Source organism: Amblyomma mixtum, chromosome 3 (assembly GCF_055824585.1).
Source record: "Amblyomma mixtum isolate Tamu chromosome 3, ASM5582458v1, whole genome shotgun sequence".
Classification (NCBI taxonomy): domain Eukaryota; kingdom Metazoa; phylum Arthropoda; class Arachnida; order Ixodida; family Ixodidae; genus Amblyomma; species Amblyomma mixtum.
Window position 1 is genome coordinate 388201020 of NC_143014.1, and position 11568 is coordinate 388212587.

Consider the following 11568-nt stretch of genomic DNA (forward strand, 5'->3'; position numbering starts at 1 on the left):
TTGCATGCATCCTTTGTGATAGATATATTGAGCGCTGTCGTTTCTAAGACTACCGACTTTCTTCTAGTAGACCTTGGTATGTCTACTCTTTATGACAGGTGACTCATGCGTGACATGCATTTTCTACATAAAGTTGTGCTTGGCTCTATTGACTGTGAGCAGTTATTGATGTCACTGCGATTTCGTGTGCCTCAGGAAAAAACCACCAAATACTATGATAGATTTTATCCTGACATGCATGCCATTTCACCAATGACTTATTTGCAAATAATACAATTCAACTTTTTATGACACAGAAACATTTGCCTAATTTGCTGTTTTCATTGTTTATTTCATAATGCTTGTTTTTCTTTACTATTATTATCATCGTATTTGTGACCATATTTCTGTATTATGTCTGTTCACGTCATGGTATTTGTATTGACTTAGTGTGCACTCGTTTCGGCCAATTGGCTGTTCAGGCACATTTAAAACAAAATATCTTCCTATCCATTTAAGCAGAAGCACAGCACCAAGGTACTCACCAACTGTTTGAACCACTGTGCGCAAGTTCTCGTGCCGAGATTAATACAGGTACTTTGGAATGCATACTGTCCAAGTCTTCATCATGCCATGCCGCTCCGACTCTGGTGGCAAAATTTTCCACTAAAAAAAAGAGCAATTTTGTTTGTGTTAGACTAGTAATATTAAATTTTACTATATACTAGGTACTTCGCATCATTCTACCCCAGACTAAACCATACACCAGTGACCATCATGTTTTTAATTTTGTTGTATATGATCACAAAATGTGGTGTAATTAACATGTTAGAAATTCTGGTCAAAATAAATCTGACAAAGTATTGTTTAAAAAAATCTGGGCACAAGGAAGAAGGAAGCTAGCCAGATAGCCTGGACGAATGTTTTCAGTTTCATGCAAGCATCAGTACCCTTGCACACAAAATGTACAATTTAGTGGGTTTACCCTTCCAGAATGGAATTTCATGCTGCAAACATCTAGCTATGCGAAAAAAAAATTTTAACTTCCATTCCAGACAAAGGAAAGAAAATTCCTCTGGTTTTTCTTCACAAGCCTCTGCAAGTATACAATTCAGTGAATCTACTCTGCAAGTACGTGAACCTACCAGCACGAGACAATGACAAGAAAGGAGACAAAGCAGGCGCTGACTCGCAACTGAAGTTTATTGAAGTAAACAGCGAGTACATAGAAAAGCCAAACAACACCACAAACCACGCAATTACAGATAAGCTATACCACAACATGAGTAAAAGATCGCCCTTAACTTTCCTCTCATCTAGATAGTCCAACTCGTCGCATATTAACACGATGGACAGCACACTCACAGATTTGTCACCGAGTCATAAGATGTGTCTAGCCTCGATAATTTTCCGGTTAATCTGCTCCGAATGTATCGCCAAAATGAGTGTTGCCAAAAGGAATGGCTAGCAGCCTTCACATTCCTTGCGATGTAAGATAAGTTAGAACCCCTACCAATATCCAAATATCTCTTGTGCTCCCGTAGTCTTACATTCACACACCTTCGAGTTTGACCAACATAAACCCAACCCCAAGATAACAGTATCCAATACACCACATACATTTTACAAGGCATATATGCTTTTCCCGGACCAAATTCATAAATTTATTCTTAATTTTACAGATTGTAGACAACTTATTAGGGGCCAAGAGCACCATTTCTGCGTCATAACTTCTGACCACATTTTTCAAATTGTGCGACAATCTACGTATATACAGTAACACAGTCGATCTTTTGGCATCTCGAGGCTGGCCCCGGCCGTATCCTGCCAATCCCTGTGAAGGGGTTTTAGCTTTAACATGCTAAAGAGAAGAATGGTGCAGCATCAAGTAATAAGGACAGCAGGACAGCAAGCACACACACAAGTGCCAACCTTGGAGCGGATACAGAATCCAAGAGCACGTGCTTGACAATCAGCACTGACAGTCAAGGAAATGAGAAAACACTGATTTGAACATTCAAGATTGAATGAGCCCGATCCTTGACTGCCAACACTGAATGTCAATCACACGCTCTTGGATTCTGTATCCGCTACAAGGTTGGCACTAATGCGTGTGTGCTCTCCTGCTGTCCTCGTTACATGATGCTGCGCCATTCTTACCTTTAGCATGTCTGACCAACTTGGTCAATCTTATACGCTCAGCTTTAACAATTTATCACACACTCCTGCAATAGCATGGTTGGGGAATAATGCTTTCGTAAGCCTTAAAATCTGCTCTTGGAGACCACTTGTCATGCTGTGAAAGCATCAATTCATCTACCGAGCCTAGCCTAGATGATACAATGCTATCTTTCACTAGCGTAGAATGGTTCGGCCAATAGTCAAGTAGCTGCTTGACACTCCTGGGTGAATATCGGCAGCATACATGGCATGTGCAGAACATCAAGGTGAAGCCCAGAAACCGCAGCTCTTTTTGATGGGACATTTCCTCTAAGGAAAACCTAAGACAAAGAAAGGCCTTGCTCCTTAAACAACTTGACAATATGCACAGGTCCCACACTATCGCAACCTTTTGTAAAAGACCAGAAAATCAGACGCAGTGAAAGATTTTCCCCCAGCCCATGCAAGTTCTTGGCAATCACTCCATCCACCCTGCTTAAGAGAATATTACTTAGCACAGGGGGCATTAAATCGATACATATACTAGACTTTTGAACATATGCCGCACAGCCATACTCCAGAAACATGCTCTTCAAATAAAAGTAGGTAAGTCAAAAAAAAAGACTATTACGCACCTGCTCCTAAACACAAGCTCATCATTGTGCTCCGATATACACATTCACAAGCTTTTCATAAGGTCCTCATAAGGGATGGAATAAAATAGTTCTACATCGACACTAACCGCCAGACAATCCGCTGGATTGCCATTCTTCAGATACTCAACCACGCTGCGAAGTAGACGACAGATGCTTTTGCAAATAACCAGACAAAATTTTGCAAGAACCCTTTTCTGAAATTTATCTGAAGAGCATGCTAGTGAATAGCATTTATTTTAAGAGCATGGTTGTAGAGTATTGTAGTGTGGTATGTGTTCAAAAATCTGGTTCGAAGATGGGCCTTGTGCTAAGAGATATTTTAAGTAGGGTGGATAGAATGATTGTCAAGGACTTGCATGGACTGGGGAAAAAATCTTTTGCTATGTTGATGATTTTCTGGTCTTTTGCAAAGGTTCTGATAATTTGGGTCGTGAACATATTCTCAAGCTGTTTAAGGAGCAAGGCCTTTGTCTAAGGTTTACCTTGGAGCAAATGTCGCCACAAAAAGAGCTGCGGTTTCTGGACCTTACCTTGATGATCTGCACACACCATGTGTGCTGGTAATATTCACCCAGGAGTGTTAAGCTGCTACTTGGACACAGGTTGGCTATTACAAGCTAGTGAAAGATAGCATTGGACTGTCAAACCTGGGCTCAGAATTGATGAAGTCATGCTTTCACAGCATGACGACTAGTTTCCAAGAGCACATTTTAGGTTAATGAACGCAGGATTTCCTAACCATGTTATTCCAAGAGCATACAATAAATTGTTAAAGAAGCCGAAAGCTTTTCACGGCGACCGGCGCAATCAGGCCGGGGCCAGACAGCGAGATGCCAAAAGACCGGTTGTGTTACCGAACGTACATAAATTGTCGCACAAATAGAAAAATGCGGCCAGAAGGTATGATGGAAAAGCAATTTTCTTTGCACCTAATAAGTTGTCTAAAATATGTAAAATTGTTAAGAATAGTTCTGTGAATGTGGCTAGAGAAAAGTACACATGTGGAGTGAAATGCATATATACCTTGTAAAATGAACATGGTATCAGACACTATATCTTGTGGTCGGGTCTATATAGGTCAAACTGGAAGGTGTATCAATGTAAGATTACAAGAGCACAAGAGGGTAGGGGTTCTAACTTTTCTGTATATTGCAAGGCATGTGAAGGCTGCTACCCTTTCCTTTTGGCAGCACACATTTTGGCAGTAAATTCAGAGAAAATTAAATGGTAGATTATTGAGGCTAGACACACCTTACGACTCGGTGACTAATGTGCAAGTGTGTTGTCTATCGCACTAACACGCAATGAGTTGGACTATCTCGATCAGGGGAATGTTCAGGGGCATTGACTCATGTTGTCATGTATGCTTATCTGTAATTGTGTGGTTTGTGGTGTTGCTTGGGTTCTTCATGTATTCCCTATTCACTTCTATAAACTTTGGCCGCGACTCAGCGACTGTCTTGTCTCTTGTCTCGTCTTTCACACTGGTAGCTTCACCATGATGTCTCACCTCTGCAGAAATCCAACACGACATTTTCCTCTTCACACTTGAGGTTCAGTGCATAATAAGGCCAACGCCAGTCATCCGCAAGAAAAGTTCATGGCTCCATTAACACCGCCTCCTGCTTACAAGACACAGTGCGGCATTCATTGTAGATTCTACCTGCAACACAGAACGCAAAGTTTTAGTTTGAGTGGACTAACTAGGAAAGTAGCACAAAATATCTACAGCCAAACGGCCAAGCTGAAAGAAATTGAGGGTAGTGTAATAGTGAATATACTGATATAGTTTTGTGTAACATCTTCTATTCATATAAAATGTACACTTTTTTTTCTTATGCTGACGCCTGGGTGCGCTATTTTGTGCACTTATTGCATGGGCCCGAACTAGCAGCTTGCTAAGGGCCCAGATGCTTTTATCACCTGTTTGTACAACCTTCATCCAAAGTGAATAAACTGATACTGATATAGCATGCAAGATATATGCATGATATATTCTGATATTCAACACTGCTACCATTGGCTTAGCCAACTATTATGCATAACAAAAAATGCAGTATCACATAAATACTGATACAGTACTATTAGTGTTAATATTAGCAGTGCAGGTTCAATGAAAAAGAAAGGGGCCTAGTGCCAGCTGCCATTCCCACAGCAGGCTTGTGACCAATCGCCAGTTTAAAGGAAAAAGGAATGACTGAAAAGGGAGAGAGCCAGTAGGAAGGAAGACAGGCATAAAAGGACTTATGATACAATAGGCAGGCAAAGTTATTTAGACAGCAACCACAAAAGAAACATTAACACCCAAGTAAAGATGTACAAGACCAACCATACCATTGTGCAGAGTGGATAACTTGTTAACCTCATTTAGCCCAAAATATATTTTCATATATACTTGTGCTATAAAGTGATTACATTCATTAATAGCATAACTGACCGACTGAAACCAAAACAGGGATGAAGGGCGGTGAATGAGCCCTAGGCGTGATGCTTTTACCTTCCTAGTGGTACACAGAAGGATCATTCAGTTGAACATCGGGTCTTTGAGATTAATATGTAGTTTAATATTAGCGGAAAAATAGAAGTAGTAACAACAAAGCAAGCAATGTAGCTGAACATTGTTCTATGCACATGAGAAAAAAAGCATTATGAATAACCAAGTATGCAATGTTTGTAGCTGCACATTTCTTCACACACGTGTCTAAAACATATGCGCATGATTTGCCACAAGAGAGTGTCTCATTTAGATAGGGTACCTGCTATGGCAGTAGTGCACAATCAGGCTGGAATGAAATGCAAACAACGCCTATGAACAAGGCAAAATATTTCACCTGTGTGATTTCAGCTTGAGTATGCAGCTAGCCTGATTCTTGTTTCAGGTTAAGAGATCTACCTAATACACATATATGAACCCTTTCTAAATGTATACCTCGCTGCAAATTAGAAAAGTACTGCACATGTATGTTCGCATTTCGTTCCGTCCTAACTGTAAATGCATAATGTGTGTCTAATGCATATCATTATCAGTCGAGGCTGTCACTTCCAACACCAAGCAGATATGTGAAACGTGTAAGAACTCCTTGAAGGCAAGAGTCTGGAGACAAGCTTCTAGACCCACTTTGAAGGATGTAGATTTGGTGTTTAGTGCGGCATATAATTACTTCTGCATTAATAGCGAGCATGTACGGCCAATACAGGGTGCTTCTGAATTTGGTCGCCTAAAATTTGCTTGGGAGAACGCAAAATAATGCTAAAGAGCAATCTATAGACACAATATTGCATGCTGAATAAACAACAAGAAAAAAAGAAGGCAATGCTCTGAAAGCACCTTCAATCATTCAAGACAAAAATGATGAGGCATGCTGATGCTGCTACTTGAACAATAGAAAAAAGCGACTACTGCTTACTTACAATGCTTTCTCTGAGCAAGCAATGAAAGAGAGCTGTAACTCATGAAACCTCACGTCATTCTTTTTACAAAAAAGGAATTTAAAAGGTTGCAATGCAAGAATCCCTGCCATAATAGTATTCTCCTCACACTTGGGTTACACAAGCCAAGGCTTTTAACAGTATGTGTTTTTGCATGTGTTCATTCTGAAGCATTACCCGCTGAAGCGACACAAAATATTTACTTCCCCATGAACCTGTGCTTGTAGCATAGTCACAGAAAATATTTTTTACACTGGACAGCAATACAACCGCATAGTGGCATGACTGACACACAACAGGCTTTGGGGACAGTGCAAGACAATGATCTGAAATCCTACACAACAGACCTGCAACATTACAATGGCTAAATCCTTGATAGTAGTATTTAACAGCCATCTAAATGCTCGTGCGCAAACAGGTGGGAGCACTATACTGCGAAGCAACAGTAAACCTTTGCCACTGGTCTAAACAAAAGTGCACCTCATTGCGACTTCCACTAAACTTTTTTTGCTCCCAGTGCAACAAAGCAAGTACACAGGGGGCTCGAATGGCAACGATACGATGTGTTAGGCTATCATGTCGTCATCTTAACATAAACAATGCATGTGGTCCCTGTTCCGGACTGCCAATCAGCCTCGAGAAGACAAAGATGCTTATAAAAAAAGAACACAGCAACAAGCTCTCAAACCTCACAGTGAACATAGAAGTAGCAGAACCATGTAACCTAGCCAATAGTTCGAAGCTAAGCAGCAGAAGAAAATATGTTAAGGCCAGGACTGAGCAAAGAGAAAATCATGGAGGAAACCTAAAAGCAGCAACAAGCAATGAGAGTGGAGTTGCCTTGATGTTCATTGTCAATACCTACTGCTCAAAGTAAAGCAAACCAGGGTATAAGAAATACAGCATTTCATACTATGCTTTGAGAAAATGCAGTGAGAATGAAACAGGGTAGAGACTTGTCTTATAAAATTTTCACTCTTTACTTTCCACCAGAGGAAAACAGAATTGTGTGCAGTTCACCTACTGCTTGGCACTGTCCTAGAAGGAATGAATCCAGGTTTTGAAAAGTCTACAGAGAGAATACTGATGCTGCATGTGCATTTCTCTCTAGACTCCCTCGTTTATTCCTTCCCTTAGGTTGAGGAATCCACCGAGAGAAGTGAGACAGTTACTGCCCCATTTCCTTTCCTCAAAAACCAATTTTAATTTCATTTCTCTCAACTGTCCTGAAATGTGTATAAGTTACCAATTTTTTTAGTGCCTAATTACATACTGTAATTTTTGCAAAGAATATGAGGTTGATGGACAGAAAAAAAAAAGTCTGGAATGGTACCTTTGGTAACTTGGCACCTGGACAAACAGCTGACCCACTGGGCGTCCCCAAGGGCTCTGCTGCGAGGCGTCCCTAGCAACAGTAGCCGGTTGTCCAGATCCAAAGGAACCACGCGAATGATTACTGAAAAGTTTAAGGACAGCAGATGCATGAACACAAAACAGCTTTTCAGCACTGTTGCAGTGGAATGAACGGTTCCAAATCTCTAGACCATACCTGGTAATAAATAAATTATCAGAAGACCATCTCGAGCGCAGAATGATCTCAAAGCACATTCGACACGCACTACCAATATGGACAGCCTGCGCTTAATTGAATCCAAAAGTTTACGCTGATCGACCAATGTTACTTCAAATAGAGACAGAAAGCGCATGCACGTTGTGCTGATGTTACCGTGAACATAACATGCGACGAGACACAGGGTTACAATAGAAACAAAAAACCGCTTTCAAAATCTGAGAACAAAATTAATTGCTCACCTTCTCACAAGTTCACCAAACCGGAGACGATGCCGAGTGGCTGCCGCCAGTCACTCGCGATGCACAGAAACAATAAAAATGAATGCCGCTGACTTTCCTTGAGCAATTTTCAGTCGATTAAACTTCAAACTGTTCGCACCGACCACCGTTCACCTCACCAAGCATGTGTGCACGGAGGAAGTAAAATTCATGCGGGCAAGTTAGCCGCGCAAAAAGCCGAGCACGATGCCATTTGCAGAGCTACGGTGGTGGCTAGCAGAGATGCACGGGAAATTCATAGCATCATTCGCGTATTCGCATCCATGCTTACGTCGCTGACACCGCAAAAGCGCACCACCTTGAAAACATATCAGACGTATTTAATTTTACCGTACCTTTTTTAGCTGACAACTTGAATGGTTTTACATATTAAAATTTTCTTTTCGTTTCATGAGCGTTGTTACCACAAGAGCGCAGTGCATGCAGCTTGGCCGTGACGAGTCGAAGCGCTAGCCAAGCCCGCAGTCGGAACCATGCGCGGAGTATGTGTGGTGTTGAGTTGGTTGAGTGAACAGGTGCTTTAGAACGGTTTTTGTTCTTCCGTGTTCACTGCGTGCGTCCTGCGCGCTGTATTATCGTTACGGTGTGTGTATGTGTGCGGCCCGTACGCCGCAGTGGAGTGTACAACCGCTTGCTGTCCCATGCGGCATCGATGCATAGTAAAACGACCGTGCAGAATGTGCGTTACAATGCCAGTGGCCCTGCACGAAAGAGGAGACTTGAAGCCGGCGGAAAAGCTGCTCACCCTCGTGGGACTGCAAGAATCTGGCGAGGAACAGTCGACACGCGTTTCGGTGGATGATTGCGTTTATCAAGCTAAAAAATTCAGGACTGGCCAATAGCACTGATGAGCTGCTGCTGCTGCGTCATGATAAACACCTGTCTAATGTTTATTACAAGCTTGTTGGATGTGAACGTGGCCATGAGTGGTATTCGTCGAGCAGCGGCCCTCAGGAGGTGGAACCAGTCGATACCTGAAGACGATTACTGTTTGCCCACGCCCTGGCGCCTCGCTTCCAACCGCATGCGTTAGCGTTATTTATATCTGAATTTCACACGTAGTTAAACTTGCGCAAATATTACAGCCGCATCTTTCAAACGTGCCGTGTGAAGAGGACCCTTTTTCATGTTTTTTTGTGGGAGGGGGTGGGGGAATGAGCGGCTGCTCAAATGCCATTCTTTATTATTTTGAGCTTATTTTCATTATATGTGCCAGGTTGGCCCATTCTTACCTCTTGGTTGCGTGTAAGCAATGCATTTATTGGGCTTTAATTTTTTTGCTGTTGTATTGGCACAGGGTTAATGATTCTCATTGTATTGTGGTGGCACATCATTGTATACACTCCTTGCAGAACGTCTAAGGGGGTAATAAATTACTGAGCAGAGAGTATGCCTTGTGATAAATGCGAGGAACATTACTGATTTACTTCGCACTTGGCATGTTCCGTTGTCGTTAGTGGTTACGTATGCCTTGCCTGCTGCTTTCCAGTGTAGGGGCGAGAGGCATGTCAAGCTCCACTTAGCAGCTTTTTCCTGTCCACTCTTTACTGGTCAACATGGTAAAATAAACTGAACATAATGCATGCTTGCTGAGACTTAGCTAAGACTACAATTCATTTATTTACTGTCAGGGCCTATCGGCGCCGGAGAGAGGAGTGGGTGGCTAACAAAAATACATGTGTAATAGGCAGATTAGTTAAGGTGATTATACACAGCATACTTGAAGGCGTCGGATGCAGTGATGGACATGACAAAGGCAGAGAAGATGTGACAGTTGGAAACATAGAAAAGTAGAGATCTGCGTGAGCTTGCACATGACTTAAGGTGAACACTAGCAAAAAATTAAGAAGGTGCAGAGGACTGAGGCCAGAGTTAAAGCTAGTTTAACAAAGAAAAGAACATCCCAGCAATCCAAAATGAGCACATGCAAGCAGTTACGTAAACATGGAACATAAAACTTTTTGGATGGAAGAAAAGCCAAGGCACATTGCTCATTGTGACGTTGCTTAAATAGTGGGTGTCCAGTTGTTCACCTTCATATCCGGTCCTTCCACACCTAGCGAATGAAATGCCATCAAGGAGGAGCATCTCCAATCCCTCTAATTAATTGCATGGGAGGTACACATCTTGAGATGTCGGAGGCTTGGTGTCTCATTTTAGACTAGATAGTTTGGTAAATATAAACATTACCACATGTAAGAGGCATGTGGTAGCCTTGCAGGGGGTGTATTTTGTAAGTCTTACAGCATGTTGTGTAATGCTGGCATGTTTCATTATTTACATTGCAGTAATATGTTAGCACAGGCGAGAAAGTTTGTAACTGAGCAGAAAAAAACAATATTCATGCCATGTCTTAGCCGCATTCTTTGTACCATATAAAACATAGTGCGTATAAGGAACTCCTCATTTTTTTCAAATTTTTCTTTCTGAGCACTGGTTTTTTGCAAGTTAGCAGGGTTCTACAGTCTTCTGTAGCTGTCGACTGGCCCGCATGTTTGTAAAAGCTGCAGAGTTCATGATGGGTCGTGTCAGTGCAAGCTAAATAAAGGTGGATAGGAAATTCACGCTTCCAGAGTACATTCCAGAAAAAAACAGCTATTATTTCCTACTCAGGATGAGAGAGCAGCACCGACGGTGCACATCCTCCTTGTCACTAGAGCAATTATGGCTGCTCACTGCTTTTTTGCAGCGTTTCATTTATCCGCAGGAAGACCAGGCATGAATGGCCGGCTATAGGTACCTAATAAATTGAACATTGCAATGAGCAATATTTTGTTGTGCCTGTGCTTTTTTTATCCGTGAGGAAGTTAGCGTTTTTGATTGATGGTTGTGTAGCAAAGATGTGACTGCTACATTGCACTGCATTCACAAATCTGTTTGCCCATGCTTTTGGCTTTCTCATTGGTTCGTTTCCTTATCAAACGGCAGACGGAAATTCGGCTTTCACCTTGTGCACTTTCAACATGTTTGTAATGTATTTTCAGCTGGTATTCAGTTTCAATTTAGAGAAGTTGTCTAACCATTGTCTGTGTCTAAATGTTTTTTTAACTCTTGACCTCATTACGCTGCATTTCTACATGATTTATTAAATGCTTTTATTAATTGTTACCCTGTCATGTGGTTAACAACAGTGAAAACATTTTTTTTATGAAGTCAACGTTCTTCTTTTAAAGTTATAGCAAAGGAAGTCCTTTGTTATTTAATGTTGCTTACAATTTGTAGCAGTCCCTCAACGTTGAAGCAACATTATGGGTCTCTTGGGTCTAACTTGATTATAACCCCCCCCCCCCCCCCCCTCGGATCTTCACCTTTGCACATGGGGTTAATCTCATTTTCGCCATGCTAGTTTGCGGACATTGTCGAACAAGAGTAAACCACACAGATCGGAAATGGGACGTCATGTGGTGCCTAGTCCGAGGGCCAACAGTTACGGCGAGTCATACGTTTCAGAAAATGCATAATACGGCCAGCCACCTTCACGAATGTGTTACGG

General features: G+C 41.8%; 1 long non-coding RNA gene across 2 annotated transcripts; it reads right to left on the bottom strand.

The window, feature by feature from the left end:
• Positions 1-567: 567 nt before the first annotated feature.
• Positions 568-8071, bottom strand: LOC149357124 (uncharacterized). Of its 2 annotated transcripts, XR_016289877.1 has the most exons (4): positions 8037-8071; positions 7558-7680; positions 4306-4458; positions 568-645 (listed from the first exon to the last, which is right to left on the bottom strand). It is a non-coding gene; the product is annotated as an uncharacterized LOC149357124 (long non-coding RNA). The 2 variants fall into 2 exon arrangements; XR_016289876.1 differs by lacking the exon at positions 8037-8071 and having other exon boundaries at positions 7558-7816.
• Between the last annotated feature and the right edge of the window lie 3497 nt (positions 8072-11568).